This window comes from Esox lucius, chromosome 13, assembly GCF_011004845.1.
Source record: "Esox lucius isolate fEsoLuc1 chromosome 13, fEsoLuc1.pri, whole genome shotgun sequence".
Lineage (NCBI taxonomy): Eukaryota > Metazoa > Chordata > Actinopteri > Esociformes > Esocidae > Esox > Esox lucius.
In genome coordinates, this window is record NC_047581.1 from 28,852,587 (window position 1) to 28,877,798 (window position 25,212).

A 25,212-nucleotide genomic window follows, 5' to 3' on the forward strand; every position below is an offset into this window, starting at 1 on the left:
AAGAAAACGCGTGAGAGAAATGGATAGAGGGGGGGGGGGTGGATAGAGAGACAGAGAAAGAGAGAACGAGTGAGAGAGATTCAATGACAGTCAGAAGAATCAGCAGGTTGGGCTGGTGTTGCGTTGCAGGGGAGAGGATGAGAGGAGGGGGAGAGGAGGAGAGAAGAAAGGGAGGAGGATGAGAGGAGGGAGGAGGAGGAGAGGAGGGAGGGAGCAGGGCTGCCAGCCACATCGGTCTAGACTCCCTCTTAAAGTCAACCATCCGCAGCTGCATCACAGCACAAGCCATCCAATGAAAACAGTGGCTAGAATGCAGAGCACGTTGGACTGGCCAATCGCACGAGGGGAGGCCAGGGAGAACGCCAATAGGGAGGGAGGAAGACTGGGTCTAGCAGCCAGAGACAGCCATGCAGTCAGACCAAGGGCATTCTGAAGCTCCTCCTGTAACTACGGTGTTCCGTCACTAGCGCATTGTAACACACTGAGTGGGAGAGGAAAACCCAAATCACCCACCAGAACCTCTTCTAGAATCTGAATGAAACACACCAGAATCTATCGTAGAATCACAACAGAACCTGTTCTAGAATTGGAACCAATCACACAGACTTGGTATTTACAATAGGAAATAGAATATGGTGGCCACTGGCAAATGAAACTACAGAGAGACGGAGAGAGAAAGATAGAGAGATACATAACCACTGTGACTACGGCAGAATACTGCAGGTTGAGGAAAAGACGTAAGCGTGTATGAGAAAAAAAAATATTTGAATGACGCTGTCAAATATCTCGTACACTTAAGACACACACAGACACGCGCACACACAGACACGCGCACACACAGACACGCGCACACACAGAGAGTCCTTAACACCATCTCTGGCTCACTTCCCGTGCTCCTTTTCTCAGCCTCATTCTCTGGCACAAACAGTCCTTTCAAAGAGGAGCTGAACAGTATGTCTTTATGGCTTTAGTTTGGTCTCCTCCTCTCCTTGCAGACAGGCAGACACCAGCTCTCACAACAAAACGACCGGTCAACAAGGGATCGCTCTCCATGCTGATCTGGGGCCAGATGCTATAGCTATGATATAAGAACAGACTGAGTGGTTGATTCTGCATATCCTCTGAGCTAGTCTACGACCATTGTACAAACAAGAGGTCGAACCTCTTGAAGACCATTTTCTGGTTTATTTTCATGGACAAATGAAAATACAATGAATGGAAGGTTATTACTTGACCTATCTGGAAAGTATTCAGACATCTTCACCTTCCTCACAGTGTGTAACTGACTACAGACAATACCCCACAATGAAAAGGCAGAAGCAAGTTAAGAAATCTGTGCTAATTTATTGAAAATAAAAGACTGAAATATCTTACATATTCAGACCCTCTATTCAGTACTTTCTAGAAGTGCCTTTGGTATCGATCACAGCTACAACACTCTTGGGTGTGTCTCTACTTGCTTTGCATACCTGAATGTGGGCAGTTTTTCCTATTCTTCCTTGCAGATCCTCTCAAGCCCTGTCAGATTGGAGAGGGAGTGTCTGTGCGCTGTGACCTTCAGGTCTCCCAGAGATGCTCAGTGGGGTTCAAGTCCAGGCTTAGACTGGGCCACTCAAGGACATTCACACACTTGTCCCAAAGACACTCCAACATTGTCTTGTCTGTGGGCTTTGTGTGGATGTTTTGTTGAAGAATTGTCCAGTCAGAGGTCCTGTTCTCTCTGGATCAGGTTCTCTGAATTAGGTTGTGTGTATTTTGCTCGGTTCGTCCTTCCGTATATCCTGAACAGTCTCCAAATAGCATGACGCTCCTGTCACCATAGGGATGGTATTAGCCAGCTGAAGGTACCTTGGTGCCTTGTTTTCGCACTTGGCATTCAGGCCTAATGGGTTGATTTTGGTCTGATCACGACATAGAATCTTTTTATTCCTGATCTCAGAGTACTTCAAGTAGCATGTCATACGCCTTTTACTCAGAAGTAGCTTCTGTCAAGACATTATAAGGCTTGACTGATGGTGTGCTGCAGAGATCATTGACATTCTAGCAGGTTCTCTGACATTGGTAGAGAAACCCTGAAGCTCTGTTAGTGCGGCCATTGGGTTCTTGGTTCCCAGTTTGTAACCAGTCTCTGTGTTCCCAGACTACTTCTATTGCAAAGCCCATTGTGCTCATTAGCCCTGTCAATGCCTTAGACATGTTTTAATAAACTTCACCAGATCTACGCCTTGACAGTATTAGAAGCTATCTGGATAGAGGAAACCATATTGAATATTAGCACAATACTAATACAAGTCCAGATATGAACAGCTACAGGAAAAAAGTCTGAAAGACACTACTCTACTCCACCATATGGAGCTTGGACAACAGGATAGGGAGCTTGTGAGGGGTTTATTTTATCCATACATTAATCTGGAAAAACCCAGCCTTTTAAAGCATTTATTTTCTCAGGTTTATTGGTTTAAATTAGCACTTCCAATTGGTTAAAATAATGTTTTTCTATTGGTCGAATGGTTTAAATGGGGATGTCCTATTGGCCTAATTATTTAAATGAGAACATCCTATTGGTTTAACTAAGTCACTGAGATTGGTTGGAAGGTTTTACGGGAGATTTCAGGATTTTGATAAAAATGAGTTTCCACTGACACTAGTTTGCATTGACTAGCAGGACTCAATGATAGCAGATCTGCAGGAAAATCTAGTAATAGATTCAGTCACTGCTGTACCGCTAGTTAGCAACCGCACTAAAAACTTTATATAGCAACTCCCTACAAACTGCATGCAGAAACACACGAACGGTATTCAATGGGATCCTTGCCAGAATCCTGACCTACCACTTTAAGGGCCATGTTTTCACCACAGGAGTCATCATTAAAAGCGGCTTGACACGCATAGGTCTCCCAGTACGATCCTGCCACAACAACCATTTCTCCCATAGCAAGATGATGTAAAATGACCCGGCTGCGTAAGCCAATCACTAGTGTTCCTGGAAGTCAGAGGTTATCACGGGCTCTGGCTCTGAAACGGAAAACTATTCCCTTCGCGGGGCGCCACCTCTGAGCAAGGCCCATCTGGAAGTGGGTTCCGTTTGGGTCCCAGGATATGAGTGGAAGTATATCACAGGGTATTTTAGAAGCCTGAGAGAGACCTCACCAGTGTACACAACTTGCGCGCATGCACGCGCACACGAAGACTGAAACACACACCCGCATGAGTGTCTGAACACACTGCACACAGCTTTCAAAGACATTTACACACATCCTCGGAACTCTCAAACACACACACACACACACACACACACACACACACACAGTGACATACCATTAGAAGAGTGGTGCGTGTCTCGTGCAGTAGGAGGCTTGGGTTGGCGGAGGCTGTATACTGTGCTGCGTATCGCTCTCACATGCTGCTCTGCTCTGATCAGAGGGGATCTACTGTACAGCACACTGGTCTTGTGATCAAACTCCCTGTGGCTTTACTCTGCCTCTCCTCTCACTCACTCTGGTACTCGACACACACACACACTCTGGTACTCGACACACACACACACACACACACACACACACACACTCTGGTACTCGACACACACACACACACACACTCTGGTACTCGACACACACACACACACACACACACACACACACACACTCTGGTACTCGACACACACACACACACACACACACACACACTCTCTGGTACTCGACACACACACACACACACACACACACACACTCTCTGGTACTCGACACACACACACTCGACTCACTCTGGTACTCGACACACACACACACACACACTCACTCTGGTACTCGACACACTCACTCCACACACTCACTCACTCCACACACTCACTCACTCCACACACTCCACACACTCCACACACTCCACACACTCCACACACTCCACACACTCCACACACTCCACACACTCCACTCACTCCACTCACACACTCACTCCACTCACACACTCACTCCACTCACACACTCACTCCACTCACACACTCCACACACTCCACACACTCCACACACTCCACACACTCCACACACACACACTCACTCCACACACACACACACACTCCACACACTCCACACACTCCACACACTCCACACACTCCACACACTCCACTCACTCCACACACTCACTCACTCCACACACTCACTCACTCCACACACTCACTCACTCCACACACTCACACACTCACACACTCACACACTCACACACTCACACACTCACACACTCCACACACTCCACACACTCCACACACTCCACACACTCCACACACTCCACACACTCCACACACTCCACACACTCACTCACTCCACACACTCACTCACACACTCACTCACACACTCCACACACTCACTCACTCACTCCACACACTCACTCACTCACTCCACACACTCACTCACTCCACACACTCACTCACTCCACACACTCACTCACTCCACTCACTCCACACACACACTCACTCACTCACTCCACACACACACTCACTCACTCACTCCACACACTCACTCACTCACTCCACACACTCACTCACTCACTCCACACACTCACTCACTCCACTCACTCCACACACTCACTCACTCCACTCACTCCACACACACACTCACTCCACTCACTCCACACACACACTCACTCACTCACTCACTCCACACACTCACTCACTCCACACACTCACTCACTCCACACACTCACTCACTCCACACACTCACTCACTCCACACACTCACTCACTCCACACACTCACTCACTCCACACACTCACTCACTCCACACACTCACTCACTCCACACACTCACTCACTCCACACACTCACTCACTCCACACACTCAATTCATCTGGGGGCTTAAGGGTTTAATAGGAAACATTTGGTTACAGCAAAGCAAGTTGAAAATAATAAAATTAATAAAATAACTAATAAATAACAAAAAAGTCCCCCACCCCCCTCAGTCTCTCACACTCTCTTCCCCTAATCCCTGTACCCTCGCTCGCTCCTCCCTCTACCCTCACTCATGTGGAATAGTCAGTGTTTCCCACATTTCTGTTGGACGGTAATCATCTGATACCGATACAACACTCTCAGAATCATGCCGTGGCAGAGCCCACCTGTCAGGGTACCGGGTACATGCCCGGTATGTATATATTTCAAATATGTCAAGATTAGAGGACTGATCAGCCTTAACACTTGTCCACATGGGCTACTCAAGCAGATCAAATGGTCACAAGAGTGTTGTACCCCACTGGATATTTACAGGCCACACCGTACGGCATTGTCTGAAACCCGGGCGTTTTACTCCATACAATGAGGCATGTATTACTGCGCTTAAAATTTGTCAAATTAAGATTTTCGAAACCCTTCCTTGTGTTCTCTTCTCTTTTCAAATAAACTTCCAAAGTGCAGCCTGAGGCACAACCCACGTCATTTAAACCAGGCCAGTCATTTCATCTTCAGATCCCCCCTCTTTTGACATTTTCCAAACAGAAACAGTCATGTGAAACTTTAAATCTGGAGTTTATTTGTAACAACGATGTCCTTAAACTTGACACCCATTAAGCCCAGTCAAGATGCTTGGTAAAGTTATTTTACTAAATAACTTCACCAAGCATGAAAGAATCTGTGCAGGTAAATGTATAAAATATATCTGATTCATTTGTAATTTTATCTCCACTTTTAGAACATATATGCATTACATATTAGAAATGTCTAAACATTAATATTCTTACTTTTTCTGTACTATGAAATTGCACATCTGTTGAACAGTGATCAGTAAATGGTCGCAAAGTATGTTCTGTCAGTTTCTTTACAAAATGGGGTCAGTTTTATCTATGAATAAAGGTGAAGTGAAGATTACATAAAAAAGACAACAGGGATTGCACTTAGTTTTTACATTACTGTATTTCTGTTCTCGTCTAACAAGCTGCATCAACGTGTTTCATTCTGACCATCTAAATTAAATGGCCTAAATACGAAACCCATTGTGCGCGTTTTCCACACTGGAAGAGTATGTTTCCGCTACTTGAACATTAACTGCCCTTATAATGTGAAAGAAATGATGTAGTTGAATGTAAATCGTTTTAAACACTTTCAGTTGAAGGAGGTGGCTGTGTTACTGGAAGTTGCATGGAATCAACAAGACTTAACCCTTCCTACTGGGCCAGGATTTATCCGGAGTTCAAGTTTGTGTTATATCAATAGGTTGGTGGCAGGTGTCCAGCAATGCTCCACCAACCCAAACACACCACAAACTCTGCAACCCAATCAGAAAACAGGACCCCTGAGCGAGCTGCACCTGTTTCTTCCTCCTCTGACTTCGTCACGCTCTTCTCACCCCAAGGATGGATAAACACACCAAACCACAGCAAACCACCACAGGGTGTCCTCAGGAATGACAACCACTCTCACAGAGCTGACCTCAAAGCTTTTACACACACACACACACACACACACACACACACACACACACACACACACACACACACACACACACACACACACACACACACACACACACACACACACACACACACACACACACACACACACACACACACACACACACACACACACACACACACACACACACACACACACACACACACACACACACACACACACACACACACACACACACACACACACAAACACACCAGGTGGACTGAAAAGTGCAAACCACTGAGAAATCAGGTTGACTACAGCTGGGACCTACAGACGGAAACACACACACACACTTTTGCAGTCTTCCAGCATAGCCTTAACATGACCAAAAACAATCTTTTTAGAACAACAAACAGCCCGGCTGCCCCCCGTATTGTACTGTTGGGTAAGGCCTGTCCTGCATGGTGTCGAAATACTTGACAGGTCAACTATCTCCGCTGTCAGGACAGACTGTTCCTTCTCCCTCAACATGGAAACTCTGCTTTATCTGCAGGAGTTGTGAAGCTACAACTGTTCCTACCACTTTGTTATCAGACCACACTTAAATCACACAAACAACACACACCTAATCAGCTTTAAATACAATCAATACAATAGAAATCACAGCTCCAGTTCAATATTCAAAAACACTTGTTAGGAATAAATAATCTCTGAACCCAAAACTAACCACCAAAGTCAAATCACTGAGCCAATATACTGACCCCCTCAGCTGACAGGAAATAGATGGCACTCTAAAACCTGCATAGGACTACCATGGGCCCCTGTGTACTGAACAGGCACTTGGTGCAACAGGTTTCTAACATAAAAATAAAAAAAACATTCGGTGCAACCAGTATCTAACATTTAAAAAGACATTGAGCTCACAGCAGTACTCACTCTCCGTTAAAAGTTCCAGGGCAGCCAGGCGGGCAGGCAGACACAGGCAAAACACAGACCACAAAAATTAAGATAACAAGCCCACAAAGCTCTCACATTAGTACCATTATAACCAGCAGAGAATATTCTGGAAAATCCCTGAAATGTCCCTATAAATAAATCTAATGAGTGAGTGTAGTGACCAATCAATAATAAAACTTAATGTGTGCCCAGGGACTTAGTTGACCAATCAAAATAAACCTTACACAAGAATGGAAAATAAACTGGCAAACCAAAACATAAATGTAAACAAGATCCACTAATCAGAGTCACTTGCATATTTACAGGATATCACTAACCAATCAAAACCACTGGTCCGGATATCCGGAAGGTCTCCGGAAGGACAAATTACAGTGCTCCCATAACAGGATAAAGTTCGCACTCCCCTCCCTAACAAAGTCTCCGACCTCACCCTCACCTTCTCCAATATTCCTCTACCTCCCGCTCTCATATACCACATATATGAAACAGCAAACAGAGAAAGCATTTTGTTTTCAGCTTCTGTGTCTGTTTAGTGCTGGGCCTCATAGTTGAATGTTAGTTGTGGGCTCAATTGTCAGTTTCTTGGGAGAAATCAAGCAATACACTGGAATGGTGGTGCGAACAAGCTGGGAAGCATGCTTTGGGGTGTCATAGGTTTGTTGTAGTTTAATTTGTGTGAATTAACTAATGCGTTTCCTCAGACTGAATCAGATCAGAAGACCCAGGGTATGAGTCCAGGGCTAATGACACCACTAGTTCACTATAGCTAGCCATCTACTACTAGCCTAAACATACCATGGGAGTACAGACATAACATTACACGGTTGCCTGGTTAGTGTCCGTCTGCTGATGTAAGCACAGATGATGACGGATTTTCATAAAATAATAAAGAAATCAAATGAAGACCAATATTTTGAGAGTAATGTCAATTAATTACGTGATAAGCACTGCAGTAACGGAACAACCAACCCCATACATCATAATTTCACGACGCATTACACGTTTTTTTAATGTATTTTTTTCTTCAAATATTAGAATCCACCAAATGTCCTCAAAAATAACTAATCGCTCAGTAGCATTAGTAGTATGTGTAAATGGTTGTGTGTTCATGCGTTTCCTAAGCTGGATATAGTAGACGGTCTCCTCCTGCTCCTAATCCGGGCTTTCAACACATGACCCTACAAATAGCATTACAGCTGCCCTGACTGACTTGTTGGCTGTTGACTGACTGACTCATTGGCTGAATTCGGGAAAAGATCAAAACCCAATGTATTATGGGTAAATTGTTACTGCATTATCCGCAAAACAATAATAACTAATTTATGGTGGAAGGCACTTTGAAGACCAGTCAGTTGGGGGTCACCAGCAGTCTATTTGATTCACTCAAACACAGCCTTTGACTGCCTAGCTGTTGACTGCCTTCGGACTGTTTGTTGAATGACTGTAGACAGACTTTTTCTTGCTGGCTGTAGGCTGACTGGCTAATCCAGGGGGAAATGAGGACAGCCAGGAAGTAGAGGATCCAGTGCATATTGCTTCTACGAAGAAGCCTAGTGTCTTGCGGATTATACAGGTCTCACACACACGGCTCCTCCACCCTCACACCTCAGTTTGCAGAGTGTATTGGTTGATTGCATGTCACATGGCATTAGCTAACACATTCCCCAGGTTATCTGGGGTTATCTGCTATTCTGAAAAGCAGAACCTGGAGTAACACTGCCCATACCCGTCAGCAAACATTAGCATTACCCCGCTAACTGTAAAGAAGCCAGTGCCGGACACACCATCCATCCCAAAGAACGCCAGGAATGCTGCTGTTCCGGACTACCGGGAGCACTCACGATACAGGAGGGAATGTCACACGACGACTCGAGCCGACAACCCGGAACACACACGCAGAGTCATCCACACAAACACACACTCCTGTCTGGGCCCCCGGTTCCTCACACCACTGACAAGAGACTGATGGCTGTAGTCCTTTTACCCGTGTGAAGATATAACAGAACTGCATAGATAGGCATAGAATTAAACCAAACTAACTGTTGCGGTCTTTACCGGTCTTACAAAACCATTCTTGCTAGGAAACCTAAAACCTTCAATTTCACCAAAAGGTCACTAAACTGGATCTATGCACATCTTATTAACAGGAGACATTGTTTTTGTTGAAGGACACACAGCAACGTCTTGGACTGCATAGAGGAATACCTCAAGGCTTAGTATTGACCACACCCCGATTTACACTTTATATTAATATATGAATTGCTTCCAACTCTAATTCAGTAGACACATGTTCACTCATACAGTCTGATACACATCAAATCAATGTATTTTGCAGCTCTCTGAGGTGACTTCATAAAAATGTTTGCCATTTAGCAGACAGCAAAGATTAAAAGTAATCAACTTAACGAAGCATGCGATGGAACAGAGCTCAAAAGAGTTGATGGTTTGACATAACGGGTGTGGGTGGAGCTCATCGTTGTGGGTTTAAGGGGAGGGGGATGTCTGTATGGGCTTTACCTATAGGTTGCCCTTTCTGAACTATTTAATGTCAATATTTATTTTAGAGAAAGCAAAAAAATCTGCAGAATATAACTATATCTGGTTTCCAGCAGAGATTTATAGCCCCTGTATGACATGGCTAAAGGAGGACCTTTATTTATATTTGCTGACAAAAATGGCGATCATCAGTCTTGTCAGCAGCTTTACAGTAATTTTATATGGACGTATATTACCGGTTGAGTTCTCCAGTTTTTCAAGGTATCATGGCACAACTAGGGCAATGTCACTGGCACATGAGATGTGTATGACAGGCCACGGAGTCGTTGCCTCCTAGTACAGCTTCAGTACTGTGTTCAGGAGGTTGAATCCAGGTTGCACTAAACCAACAGTGCGTGGGGACCAGCATAACTAGCTCAGTACAGCCCAGGGTGAAAAGGAGAATGGTCAGACCGGATTGCCTTGACTTGTCATGCTCTGATGGTGCCTGAGAGCTCAAACGTGGTCGCAAAAATCTATGTCAAAGTGCATGAGTCAACTGTCCGAAACAGATTGCACAAACCTGGCCTACGTGAGAGTTCAGGAAGGAAGAACCACTTAAGACACCATGGACCTTTGACGGACAACACCTGGGTAATGACCAAAACTACTGCAATTATGTGTTGTGGACAGATGGGTCAAAGGTGGAGCCTCAATGTCAGACACCATGTTTAGTAAAAATGAAACTCTGTCTTTGAAAAGCAGCTCTTCATACCAACCGTAAAGCGTGGAGGCGGTAGCATTAGCGTTTGGGGCTGCTTTGCTGCCTCAGGGCCGTGTCAGTTATAACTTCCACATTGTACCAGATAAATAGGTAGAGGAGAAAACATGAACATAACACAGATCTTGTAACTGGACAATGACCCAAAATACACACCAAAGCTACAACAGAATGGCTCAAAAAGATAAAATGGAAAGAAGTTATGGAATGGCCAAGTCAAAGGCCAGATCTCAATCCTATCAAAATGCTGTGGGGGTACTTGAATCTCTGAATGCAAAAAAATGACAGTTGAAGCAATACTGTTAAGAAGACTTGACAAAGAATCCTTCCAGTCAAATTACAAATCTATGCTAGTTCTTTACGTGAGTTAAGGAGGAAAGAACTACAGGTTTCCCCAGATGTACTGTAGCTTGAATCAGGCCATGTTCCAAGCAATGATTTAAAAAAAAAAAAAGCCAGAGATTGTGAGTGCCAGTGTGTGTGTGTGTGTGTGTGTGTGTGGCAGTACTGTCGCAGCAGGCCTGACCATGAGGACTAGTGTTTGTGACAGGTGGTCTGCCCGTGTTCCTGTGACATGGGAGGGGGGGAGGGTTGAGAAGGGGTGACAGCTACGGAATGGATTTACTGGTGGTCAACTCATAATCTTGGAGGGTCACAATTTTCACCCTTACATGCAAATCAGCATACCAACATCCAGCCACACCACATGAAGACATCAACGTACATAAAACAGAACCACCAGAGGGCACTATAGAGCCAAATCAATGTGTCATACTGCTCATCCAGTTTTTAATCAGAGCTAAGTGTAGGAACTCGGAATTAGGAAATTTAGCCTGTTCCTTTGAATTGTTTTTTAAAAGGGCTTAAGGAGAAGGCAAAAAGGCAAAGGAGAGAAGGCTAAAGACATCTCTGATTGGCTATTGTGTTACTATATTGCTTACCATCAACAAGAGACAGTCAAACAATGATTTAAAGGAAATTATGAAGATAAACTAAGATATCCGTGGTCATTCCCCTTTAAAAAGTGAACACCTGATCAAAGACAAGCATACTACTTGGAAGAAATGAAACCACTGAAACCAACTTGCCACTATTGCCTCAGTTTGTGTCACTCATAATGTTGCCATGCCAATATCTATATATTGTTATAATAAAAATAAACTATACATTTTATCAAAACAACCTTATCAAGCAACCTGAGACGTGGCAGTCCGGACATTGGGGAGTTGGTTTAGTGATGGTGGCTGGGGGTCCACAGGAGAGGGTAGAAGATATATGCTCTAGAGTGAGTGGAAGAAATTGAAATAATAATAACAATAAGAAGAAATCTAGAGTTGTGATTTGTTGTTGGCAAGGACACCCAACTATAACCATAAATGGGTACGGAGTTAAAAAAAATAAAACTCCAGGCACTCATGTGGGTTTTTAAAGAAAAAGGCTGTTATTGTGTGGTCATTAAAGTACACCAATACCTATCGTCTTGTGCCTTCATCGGGGCGATCGACAGGCACTGCTCTTAGGATTCCTTTGGCGTGTCAGAAGTCAATACATAACTGAGGTGCATTCAAATGGTATACAGTCTGGGTAACATGGAACTAAAATTTACAAGATGTATTTATTATTGTTACACTCAATGTAGTTATTTATTTTATTTATTTATTTTATTCTATTTATATTATTTTGTTGAAGTGTGTGTGCCCCTTCACATCATCCAGCCAAGCCCCTAAACATTATACCCTTCCACCTCTGGGCAGGATGGGAACATGCAACCAGAAACCCCTCCACAACCCTGCTCTGCCCAGCGATGTCATATCTGCTGTTTGTTCCAAAGCTACATGGGGGTGTTCTAGAAATAGCAGTGGCACATAAGGCCAGATGGAGACCAAAACCCTTGTCCCCCTGTCCGCTCGTCTCATGGAACCCACTGCCACACACATGCCTGCACACACACACACACACACACACACACACACACACACACACACACAAGCCTGCACACACACACACACACACACACACACACACACACATGCCTGCACACACACACACACATGCCTGCACACACACACACACATGCCTGCACACACACACACATGCCTGCACACACACACACATGCCTGCACACACACACACACACACACACACACACACACACACACACACACACACACACACACACACACACACACACACACACACACACACACACACACACACACACACACACACACACACACACACACACACACACACACACACACACACATTGCCCCTGCAAAATTCACACAATTGCAATGAAGGAAAACAGACTGATTTCAGTGAAATTCTAATCACTCCAGTTCTGATTTGATCATTTAAAATAAGGCCAACGAGCAAAACTAATACCCATAGTTGGATCTCCATCATGACACACAGGCATTGATGACTCAACACATAGGTAATTGGAAACCTCCACTGCCAGAGACCTGGAACAACTATTGTGTAGTTCCATTATTACTGGACAAGATGGCAGTAATGTAACTTAGTACAGTGCAGTCAAAAACCTGAGTTCCTCATTTGTGACTTCAAAGTTGATCTGATAGTAAAAAGACTAATGCCTGTTAATCTGGACACGAGGTGGGACCTTGACCACGCTATCAACCAATCAGGGCCGTTTATGTAAATATCTTCCAATTGGTTGCCTAACACCCTTACGATTCCACTGCATATTCCAAGGGGCCAATGGAGGCTCAGGGAAAGTAATGACAAATACATGCAGGGTTTTTTTTTTTGTCATGTCGCAGCATTGGGTTAGAATGAACCTGGCCAACATCTCTTTCGGCCAGAGACACTCTTAAACATGTCAGTTATGGACACAAATGGGTTAAGCTAAGCCCTGTGGTCATTAGCATAGTTTACATCAGGGCACCAGAACAGAGACGCTGTGTGTCACAAGGCTTTGATACACATTCTACCAGGAAGGAACGCAGAATCAGGGCTAATGACGGCCTAGCAGTAGCTAACTGGGCCAACACCAGAACAAGCTAGAAACAGAGCCAAATCCAGAAGTGTGACGGCAAAAGCAGAACTAGGTAAGAGACCTGAGGTAAAACCCAGACTAGAACAGTGAGAAACTGGGGGATAAAAGAAAAGTATTGGCCAAAACAAGACAAACTGGACCAAAAAAAAGATAGGGATATTATGTCAGAACCAATCTTTTCACTGACCAGTACAGAACCCCTCTATTCACTGACCAGTCCACAACCCCTGTATTCACTGACCAGTCCAGAACCCCTATATTCACTGACCAGTCCAGAACCCCTATATTCACTGACCAGTCCAGAACCCCTGTATTCACTGACCAGTCCAGAACCCCTGTATTCATTGTCCTCATCACTCGGTTGACATGGCGGCTGTAAAACAGCGACTAAGGACCATTTTGCCTAAATGACACCATCTTAGACCATGCGTATATCGGTGTAGACAGACAGACAGACAGACAGAAGCTAAGCTCACAACACAGGCCACTTCCAACGAAACAAATTGTGAAGGCAGCACTCAGACTGTCTGGCCCTACCACATTAACCCAAACAAAACATTTAGATTACCTACTGTAAAGTGACCACCATGACCCAAAGCCAGCTGCCAATAAATAAACAACACGTTGCCAAACTGACTATATACACAAGGGAAATTAACAATCATTAAATTACACTGTATATAGTGAGAAGGAGTGATAGATTAGATGCAGCATGTGTGCTGATCAGATAACAGCTTGGTCAGTTTGTTTTTAAAGGGGTGAGGAGTGATGAGTGTTTAGAGTATTTGGCAATTTGTTCCAGTCAACTGTGGGCTTTAGCAGTGACCAACATTAGACATCTATAGAGCATAGGTCGCTATTGGAAAGGCAGATGTTGAGGAGTGATCCAGAGTATTGGGGTCTCAGTCATTCTGGTGTTGTGTGTGTAGAGGGCCAGTTAACCAGAGTATTAGGGTCTCAGTCATTCTGGTGTTGTGTGTGTGTGTGTGTGTGTGTGTGTGTGTGTGTGTGTGTGTGTAGAGGGCCAGTTAGCCAGAGTATTAGGGTCTCAGTCATTCTGGTGTTAGCAGTTTACTAGCAGTTTACCAGGAGGGAGAGCATAAATTGAAGAGCCAACAAGAACAGTAACATTACTATGTTTTTGACTATTTAATTATTGTTCTCATCCATTTATACTAATGTTCTAGCTATTGTTAATGGGACTTGTCACTGAGTGCTGTTATTTTATTATGGTGATCTACGTCATCACTGATTTGAAATGTGTCTATCCTTTATGTAGTTGGACTTTCCATAACATTAAAGCCTGTTAACTTGAACTGAAAGTAGACAGAGAGAAAGAGACATGAAAACAGATAGAGGCCGAGACAAACAGAGACCGGCAGAGAGGCCTTCTATGGAGCTAATATCAGTCACTGCTTGGCACCCGCTGGGGGCGGCTCTGGCAGGACACTACACAGCAACACACACACGCCAACCATTGTTTAGTGTTGCATCTCACTGCGCGCCACACACACACACACGATGTGTATTAGAGATTGTTTGAGGCCAAAGTGGATGGATATGGCGGCCATACATCTACATCGAGTTGGGGATCTACCTGGACACAATGTTGGGCATCTACACGCAACACAAGGCATCTTCCTAAGCCTCAGACTCAGATGGGATGGTACACAAGGCCTCCCCCGTGGTTGAATGAGAACATTAAAACCAAGGGACCATTGCAACTGCTCAGAAAGTCTCGCTCACCTGAATCATAAACTGATTCAAGATGCGTTCCCCTCTCCGTACCGCTCCGAAGAGGGTGCATCATCTGCACCGTACTCGATATGAGTTGGTTCAGACACTGAAAGTCTTTTGGTCCAGTTTGGCAGTGCGGGCTATACTCGGCCTTGTGTCAGGGTTGTTGGTTATTGTCTCTTTAGAGGTTTGGTTGGCCCTGTACAGGCCTGTCTGTGGACGGGGCCACAGAATTCCCATCTCAGTCCCCAGCATCTATGTTTGAAAGTTCTTTGTGCCGGTGAACTACGGTAATTTATCCTGTCTCAGGATCTCTGGAACTGAGGTCAAGGACTACTCGACAACTCCAAGTAATCTCTTTCAAATTCCACCTGGTTGTGTGGCTGATCTACATTCTGCCTGGTGACTCCATCCTGTCGCTGGCCACAGCCCACCTGTTCACATTGCTATTTTTATCCCGACCTCTTAGCACTCGCTTATGAAAAACCAACTGACATTTCCATTTTCTCCAGAGGATCTGACCTTTGCACCCTCTACGACCACTGTGATTATTTTGAACGCCGGGTTATGAAAAGCTAACAGACATTTGGCCTAAAAAAAACATGAAGTACCCCCCCCCCCATGCACTTCTTAGATTCCTTGTTTTCTAGGGGCACTTTCCATTGTGCTTCAACAACTTACTGCTTGAGGGTTTAAGTTGGTTATATGAATAAGCACTTTGTAATAACTGGTTGTTATAAAATAAACCCGATTGATTACCAACATATAAACTGTGCTCCTCGAGGTGATAAAACTCTAGGTCAGTTTACCAGAAACATGAGGCCCCCACCCGCCTTCCTTCTGCCAAATCAGACCATAGGCCTTGTCTCCTGCGCCACCCATATCTCCTAGTCAGCTAGATGTAACAGTCAGGAGTCAAACCTAGACTGTGGTGGTCAACTGGGCCTCGGATTACAGGCGACATCTGCACAGCGCCGAAGACCACAAATGCCACTTACAATGTTTGCAACACTAATCCAGATGCCTCTGAGCAACGCAGTTACGACCACCAACAACCCATAAGACATTCAAATTCTTTGAGGCAGCTTAACATTTGCAAGGCCGTGGGGGCCAGATGGAATTCCACCATGCGTAGTCAGACCGTGAGCATAGCAGCTGAAAGGCATTTTCTGTGACATCATCAACCCCCTGACCCAGTCTGTAAAATGAACAGGCTACAAGCAGACCTGCCTTAATGGACATAGTCCAGTAGCACTCAAATCTGTAGTCATGAAATGCTTTGAAAGGCTGGTTGTGGCTCATATTTGACACTGAACCTACAGCACACCAACAGATCCACAAGCAACAATATTCACAGCACTTCACACTTCCCTTGCCCACCTGGACAGAATGAATGAATGCCTATGCAAGAATGCAGTTCATCGACTTCATCTCAGCAGTCAACACCCAAACACCCTGCAGGGTTATCAGTAAGCTGAGGACCCTGGAACAGAATGCCTGGCTCTGCCACAAGACTTCCTGCCAGGCCTCTGCTAGCTGGGTCAGCACGCTTAGTACCTGTAACAGCCAGGATCTGTACCAGCTTCTAATACCAAGCATTAAGACTGAAAAACATAACTGACAAATGATTATATAATGGATACCCGAACTGACCACGTCATCCAATTTTTGCACAAATGTTTCTAACACACACATACACAATATAAAAAGTCTACACCCCTGTTAAAATGCCAGGTTCTTGTGATATAAAAGAATGAGACAAATATAAATCATGTCAGAACTTTTTCCACCTATAACGTGAACAATTCAATTGAAAAACAAACTGAAATCTTTGAGGGAAAAAAAGTGTAAGATTTGTATTTTTCATTTTTCCCCCTCAAAGATTTCAGTTTGTTTTTCAATTGAATTGTTCACATTCTACAGCATCAAATGACTGATGTTAAGTGTGATTACATTTGGTGCATATGATCAGGGTTGTGAGTTTAATTTCTATGAAAGATTCCATTTGGCCACATGGGGATACTAGTTAAAAGGAAAAACTATAAATGTAATAGTTTTACAGCTATGGACATGAGTTTGATATGTGTCCTACTGGGGAAAAATGCAATCTGGCTCCTAATTGCTTAATGCTGAAACCCGCTAAATGCTACTTGCAGCAATATCTCTATCTTGCAGCAGTTTTTAAATTTTTTCCGAAAATGCAGATTTCAGTTACTCTTTTCGACCGGAGGTCGGTTGTTTTGGTTTGTAAGGTCTCTAGATGTCTCTAGACACAGCTTCAGGGGTATCCCGGTGGATGGAGTAAGAGTTGGAGGAGGTGGAGCAGACTGTTGAAGCCAGATGTAGCTGTGAGACAGAGTCCTGTGGGGGTCAAAGTGGACAGAGGAGTGTAGCTGGGTCGAGGGATAGCACACAGCCCGCGCTGTCAGTCAGTGTGGAGGGGGGTGAGGAGGTTGTGGTGGCATGGGTGGTGTAAGGAAGGATACTGCAGTGAGGGCAGGTTTTAATATGGGGGGGGGGGCTTAAAGAGTGGTGAAAGTTGGGCTGGTGTCCCCGGGGGTTTAATCTGGCATTCGGGGGCAGAACCAGAGTGGGGTGGGGTGCAGGACAGTATAGTGCCAGGAGGTAGGAGGAGTCAAGCAGGGAGGAGCGTGAAGAGATGTCCTACTCTGACTGATTTATGAGTTCGGTCCTGTCAGCCAGTCAGGTGGAGGGCCCTGCTAACATGGTGACAGAGTCAGTCAGGTGGAGGGCCCTGCTAACATGGTGACAGAGTCAGTGAGGTGGAGGGCCCTGCTAACATGGTGACAGAGTCAGTGAGGTGGAGGGCCCTGCTAACATGGTGACAGAGTCAGTGAGGTGGAGGGCCCTGCTAACATGGTGACAGAGTCAGTGAGGTGGAGGGCCCTGCTAACATGGTGACAGAGTCAGTGAGGTGGAGGGCCCTGCTAACATGGTGACAGAGTCAGTGAGGTGGAGGGCCCTGCTAACATGGTGACAGGGTCAGTGAGGTGGAGGGCCCTGCTAACATGGTGACAGAGTCAGTGAGGTGGAGGGCCCTGCTAACATGGTGACAGAGTCAGTGAGGTGGAGGGCCCTGCTAACATGGTGACAGAGTCAGTCAGGTGGAGGGCCTTGCTAACATGGTGACAGAGCTGTTGAAGTTTCTGATTGATACTAAAGATACAAAGGAGGTCATTCTGTAGTCCCACTTTCCCAATGATAATGTTTTTAAGGACAGAGGGGCTGTGTCCTCTCACCTAAGAAACGCTTCAGGCTGAAGAAATGGGTGAGAAAAGGTTTGCCTTCTGACACAGCTTCAATGGCTGGTTTTCATCTAACACCTATTTATTGGGTGTTGTTTTTGCATCTCTGACTTCTCGTGGGCAGGGACAACTGGTCGTTAGGGGCAGGAGGGGCCCCTAATGATATTTTTATTTCTCTGAGATTACTTCCTATAACTTATTATCTATGAATATAGCATCTTCCTAAATTGCATATAATTTGTGTTAGGATTTTATTTCATGTTCATTGGTCCTTGCTGTTTCAGACCGTGTTCTGCCGATTCGAGTTTGCAGTAGTAGGCCATAGGCAAAGCGTGAATGTGGGGCTAGCCCCTCTCTCACAATGCAATGTACATTGTATGTGTCAAAATGTAATATGCATGCTCAGAATGTTAGTGTGATCAATGTAGATCACATGAATTTGATGCCAAGTGGGGCTGACAGCTGATTGCCCCACTACAGCGTTATTTCATATTTCAGACCTGATTGGATGTCTGTCTGTCTGGCGCCAACATTAGTCAGCAAGAAGAGCGAGGGTAGATTGTCTTAGCTAGCTTGTTAGCTTCACAAACGCCAGATAGCTTGAGAAAATGAATAAAGTGGATTTCATACTTGAGCACCGGTTTCAAACCTTTAATTTGGAGGAGAAACATTGTCATCACTCAAACTGCTGGTAAAAGTAACCTCGGGTTTCTGCTGTGAAATTGGGCTTACTTGGAAGGGTAAATGTTGCAGCCCAAGTTGACAGTGCATACAGGCACTCCATTGAGCAGCATAACAAACAGGTGGAGGAAAACAGGTACGTTCTCAGTCGGATCATAACATGTATTAAACTGTGTGGAAAATGTGAAATCGCAGTGCGGGGGCACGACGAGTCGGTGGACTCCCTGAATCCTGGAATATTCAGATGCATTTTCGAGACTGTGTGAGGGCGATTCGAGACTTCAGAGGCACTATGACGCTCAGCCCATCTTCAAAAGGGACATACAGCACTGTACAAAATGAACTGTTGCTGGGAGAAAAGCTGATGGCTCAGACTTATGATGTTGCGGCTGTAATGAGTGGAAACATTTGAGGGGTACAGACGCTAATGAAAGAGACATACCCACATGCCCAGTTTGTTCACTGCTATGCTCACCAGCTGAACCTGACCTTGCAGCAACTTTGTTCAGCAAGGATGAGCATCCTGGAGGTGCAGATTTAACTGCTTTTGCCACCTTTTACTCTGGCGTGCCAAAACGTGTTGCGGCACTTGCTGAGGCAACACAGAGACGCATTCCAAGGCCACCTGCTGTACGATGGAACTTTAAAAGTAGAACTGTCAATGCAGTTTGGGAAAACCGTGCTGCGCTGCTCCTGTGTATGGAGGACATACGCACACAACCAGGATGGGATGAGGCCACTATAAGTGAGGCATATGGCCTGTCAAAAAAACTCCGGGACCGAGCCTTTCTGCAGAATTTTTTTTCTTCCTTATGCCAGAGGTTGATGTTTTATACAACACTCTGCAAAAACAGAGTGTCAATGCATCTGGGATTAGCAGTGCGCTCACCCGTTTCAAGGAGAATGTCCAGAATATGCGGAAGCAAACTGATGAATGGGCTGCCACCGTTCACGATGGAACAGACAAGCCAGGCCAAAGAGTAATCAACACAGCGTGATGGAGGCATGTGACACAGTCATCTCCCAGGTGGAGCGGAGGTTTTCACAAAGTGACCACCTGATAAAAAAGTGTTTTGTGGAGCCACACTGTTTGTTCATGTGTTAAATAAACACATCAGTAGCAAGAGGGAGTTTTGTAGCTTTACTGGTATATATCCAATATTTTGAAATGGTTTGTGCCCCACCAGTTTTTTACATATAAAAGCACCACTGCTCGTGGGGAGTATGTAGGTAGGCTGTTTTAATGCTTGGCAGCAACAAGGGAAGAGGGGTCTGTTTTTCGGAAATATGTTACTACACTCTCCACAGGCTCAATTCCATTACTAAGGTTACGGTAATCCAGATTTGTTTTATTTATGGCATTCTTCTGTTAGCTGGAGGAGACAGTTCCTTTAGTTTACTACATTATTTGGGTAGACGGGGGGATCCTGGAACTGCTTTTCCAGAAAACATGACAAATAGTAAACTCACTACATTCAATCAGAGTACAAGGTTTACTGAAATAGATAACATCTTACAATCAAGGAGAGGAAAATGTCTGTCAGTGTATTGAAAAGAAAATACACTAATTAACTCTTAAATCATATCTATTAGCATAATACTTGTGGCCAACTCCAGATTATTCATTCTTCAAGAAATGAACATATGCCTACTTACTTGCATTCTAAGACTTTTGTGAGTAACATTTTATTTATGTGCAAAATCTATAAGCAAAAACATTATTCAGGCTGAGTGTTTTGTAAAAGCACTTTGTGACAACTGCTGATGTAGAAATGGCTTAATAAATACATTTGATTGATTATCACACCTCAGTCAGCCATGAAAATGCACAAGCGGTTTTGTTGATAGGGCACAAATAGGAACACACTGTAAAGTACATATTACACTTTTTAGGGAACATTATAAATGTTGTATATTTTTTTTAAGAGAAAATAAGTATTAAATACATTATGACTAACAATAGTGTAGTGCAGTTACTAAAAGTATATGGGAACATTTGCTCTACTCAAAGGGGAAGGACGCAACAAGTCCTATTGACATGTGTACCACTGCCATGGAAACCTGCAGTGTTTCACTACACTAGAAACATCTGCCTGCCTGCCATCCAGCCACACATTAAGACAAATATCCTACAGGTGGCCTAGTATTGCTATGTGCAGACTGTAAACAGGGCAGCGTTCTGAACGGACTAACCAACTTCAGGAGTGATGAGCTCTGAGGAACAGCAGGGTTACATCTACGATAACTAGCTTGCCTGAGCTTTGTGTAAAGGGATGATACGCAATATATAGGGCATACATCACTTCAAAGCCAAGAAGCTGCTCCTTCTGAAAATGTATAGAAAATACATGTTGGGGGTCCATAGCACTTAATGACGGAGACAATCACACCACAATACAACATTATTACTGTATTATATTATAATGTTATGCATCATTGGAAATCAGGGCGGAACACAAAATATCTCCAAATGTAATAAAGAAAGCTGGAGAACAAGCATTGAAAGACAAATACAATAGGGTAACACACCTGAAAGTCACTGGGGGAAAAAACAGAATGTTCACACACACACACACACACACACGTATTAAAGTGTGTGTTCTATATCTTAAACAGGAAGCCATGTTATCAACACTATGTTCTGTTTTTGATCTCAAGACCACACCCTGACCAAACACACCTGACATAGTACAGTGCGACTCATTCATAGTTTTCAATAGTACACAGAAGACTATGTACAGACAACACAACATATTCACAGAAAACATCAGATGAAGAGAGCAATGAGCTTTTCTGTGTGAGTGTGTCAGAGTGAGAAGCAAAGAATAGGTTGTAAAGATTAAATGTGTTAAGCGATAAGGTAATAATGCATGTTATCACAGTGCCAGTCAGATCTTTATTAATTCTGGTTGATCATATCTCTGACAGACAAAATCAGCAGTCTCTCTGTATGGGTCTACACTCTCCTCTCCTACAGTAACTAGAACAGCCTTATAGTACAGCTGGGAGATCCAAATGAATCTACCAGTTAATGTACACTGAAATGACTGCATTATGACCTTTCATGACCTATTCAAAGGGGCTTCCTTGGCATGGGAAACAGAAAGGCTAAAGGGAAAGACTGAACTATAACCAAAACTGAAACGAATTAAATATATTTTTGAATGTGTTCAGTTTTGAACCGCTGTGCAAACAGTTGGCGTCCTCTTATCATTCCTGGTTAAACCATTAACTGACCCAATACAGGCGCATTTACACAGGCAGCGTTTTGGCAAATCAATAAAATCATAAATATATGTTTCCATGCTGATCCGACTCACCAAAAGACCAATGCGTGTGTCTGTAGAAACCACTAGGTTTTCTGACTCAGATCAGTCATACCCACCTCTTTTATGCCTACAGATCTAGTCTACACTATATCTATCTAGTGTACAGTAAAGCAATCCATTGTATGTCTCTACCATGTCTGTCTCTCCCGGGTATACACAAAGGCTGCTCCTTGACACTCGATCATGGGTGTATGAAAATGACACATTAAGGGAAGAATTGTGTGGAAAACAATGATCCTGGTTGCTCTGCCAACAGAAGGAAAGCGGGTGGGGGAGAAATCCCGCAACAAGGTCTGCACATTGCAACCGTAGCGTCAAAGGATGGCGCGGTTGACAGGCTTCGTTGCGTAGCGATAGGCTGCGTTGCGACAGGCCAGCCAGGGGCAGTGATTTGAGGCACGCATAGATGCGTCGACCACATTAGGAGAGAACCTCGAAGAGGCTATAGCCTCTTCGAGGTTTCTACGGAGCCGAGTGAGCAAGCTCAGTTAACCATCACCGAGTGAACGACAGCGCACCGCTACATGAATGTAGAAATCCGGTTAAGCAGTTCATCGCCGCAATGGAAATCAAGGCTACTGAGCAGAACCCGGGGCGTTCTACAGCCTGCCAATCTACGATTATGCAACTCCACATATCCCCGGTCGCCATTCGTATGGTTTATTAAAGCTAGTTTGGACAATAGAACGTTAGCCTAAACATAGCAGCCACCTTGGTACCTCATGCCGAAAATGGAAAAGAACCCAGCGGCAGCGGGCACAGTAATAGTAGGTTAGACTAGGTAATGTTATGAGAATTAAACAGCAGGCACGTGTCGCCAAGGCCATTCAAACCACAGCTCTACTACACTGTCAGCGCGTAGCCGACTAGCTTTTACGGCCAAATGTATTCAGCCTGGTCCCAACAATTTAGCCTATCCAGGCTGACCGCTAAACAATGTTTCCACTAACTAATGGTGTCCAATGATCGTCTCGTTTCAATCAACGTTTACTCACACGGCCCTGTGTCATTTATTCTAGCAGGCTGCATATGCAACACTGTTTCCAATAGCGTTGTGAAATCTCTGCGTAGTGTTGTTGCCTAGCTTGTTTCCCGGGTGCGATACTCGTCCACCGTGTGGATGCCTATGATTCTGAGAATTTGCCATAAGCAGAAAACCAAGATACAAATCAGGCACACATTGGACAACATAAATATACTCACAAGAGCGAAATACGACACCTTTGCTTCCTCCCACCGTTTAGCAACAACGATAACACTACTTTTCCCCAGAACCGAACGCCTGGGTGCCGCCTGGTGGCTTCGAGAAACTGTCGAAAATGTCCAGATTCCGACACGCTTCCCTCTGACTATTAGTAGTGTACGTCCGCTGCTCGGCTGAACCCTAAGCGAGTCAAACAACCATGTTGCCTTGAAAGTCTCTCTTTCATCCGGGCGCTTTGCGATACGCGGCTCTGACTGGCTGACCGCGACAACTTGAGATGAAAAGGAAATGCGCGCACCCGGGCGCGTGAGTCCGTGGGATAACGGGTGGCGAGAGGAATAAGTGTGTGAGGCCTGATATGTTCTCAACCCGGGCCGCAGTCCAGTTGTGCGGTGTCGGTGTGTCTGTGGGAGAGGCTAGACACGGGAGCCCTCATAGGCATCCACATACACGTTTGCTATTCCTGTAGCCTGCCTTACGGTAAAATAACAGGACTATGCCAGAAATGTAAATCGGTCACTTCACGCGTTGAATATTAATCGTCTCCTCTCTTGTTTGATATACGCTATAGGTTACCTAGAAGCCTATTAGTCCCTACAAAAGGTTACATCGAAGACTGTGTTTGGGATTGAATAGGATCTACGTTGTTGAATGCGCGTTCCGATCCACTGCAACGTACTACATCGTGTTGAGAGTAGGCTACTTATTACATTTGTTGACCATTTTTATTGTAATACATCTAATAATGTCGTCTACCTTTCGACATCACACTTTACGCTGCATGGAAACCATAGTGGAACATATGGCCCGGGGTTACGCCGAGGTACAAAAACCTATTACCGTTGTAGCCACGTACACGCGATCACGGACCGGCTCATAGAAAATAGGTTATGTAACAGCCGTTCCACCACAGTGGGAGAGACAAGAAAGGGGGAACGCTTCAAACCAACTGTATTCATGTCAATGTGAAACAATTATTGTCCTCTCTGAATGAATGCTCCACACTGTTGCTTAAATTTGCCAACATGATGCGACAGGAATAAGTGTAGGGTACATTCCAACGTCTCGTTCCCCTGGTGATCCTACCAGTTAGGAAGCTTCTGGAGGTCGTAGGAGGAAACCAGAAAAAAGTATGTATTGTAGTAAACAACTATAAAGTAAGAATGCTACTTATCCACACCCAGTTGCACCACTTCACCAGTTTAACAAAAATAGCCTAAGCCATAACGTTTGTATAAAAGAAGATACAGTGAAACAGTCTGTTTGTGTTTGATTTTTATAGTCCATAATTAATTGTGTGTGTGTGTGTGTGTGTCCGCGCACGCATGTGGCCAGAGTGTCTGTTTGAAACAAGTAAGATCATTTCCCTTAGACCCGATTTGGTGAGAT

General features: G+C 44.5%; 1 protein-coding gene across 7 annotated transcripts in view; it reads right to left on the reverse strand.

Annotated features, from left to right (window-relative positions):
* The window catches only part of slc20a2 (solute carrier family 20 member 2), a 52,984-nt gene extending 28,778 nt beyond the window's left edge, over nt 1-24,206 (reverse strand). For 2 of the 7 annotated variants that reach the window (XR_004576670.1, XM_029124502.2), the window contains exon 1: nt 23,823-24,202. The gene's annotated coding sequence lies outside the window, so the exon portion shown is untranslated. Of the gene's footprint in view, nt 146-3,318; nt 3,468-7,310; nt 7,410-23,822 lie in introns of those variants that run through there. The other 5 variants (XM_013136847.4, XM_029124504.2, XM_029124503.2 and 2 more) reach the window with 5 other exon arrangements.
* Nucleotides 24,207-25,212: the final 1,006 nt, after the last annotated feature.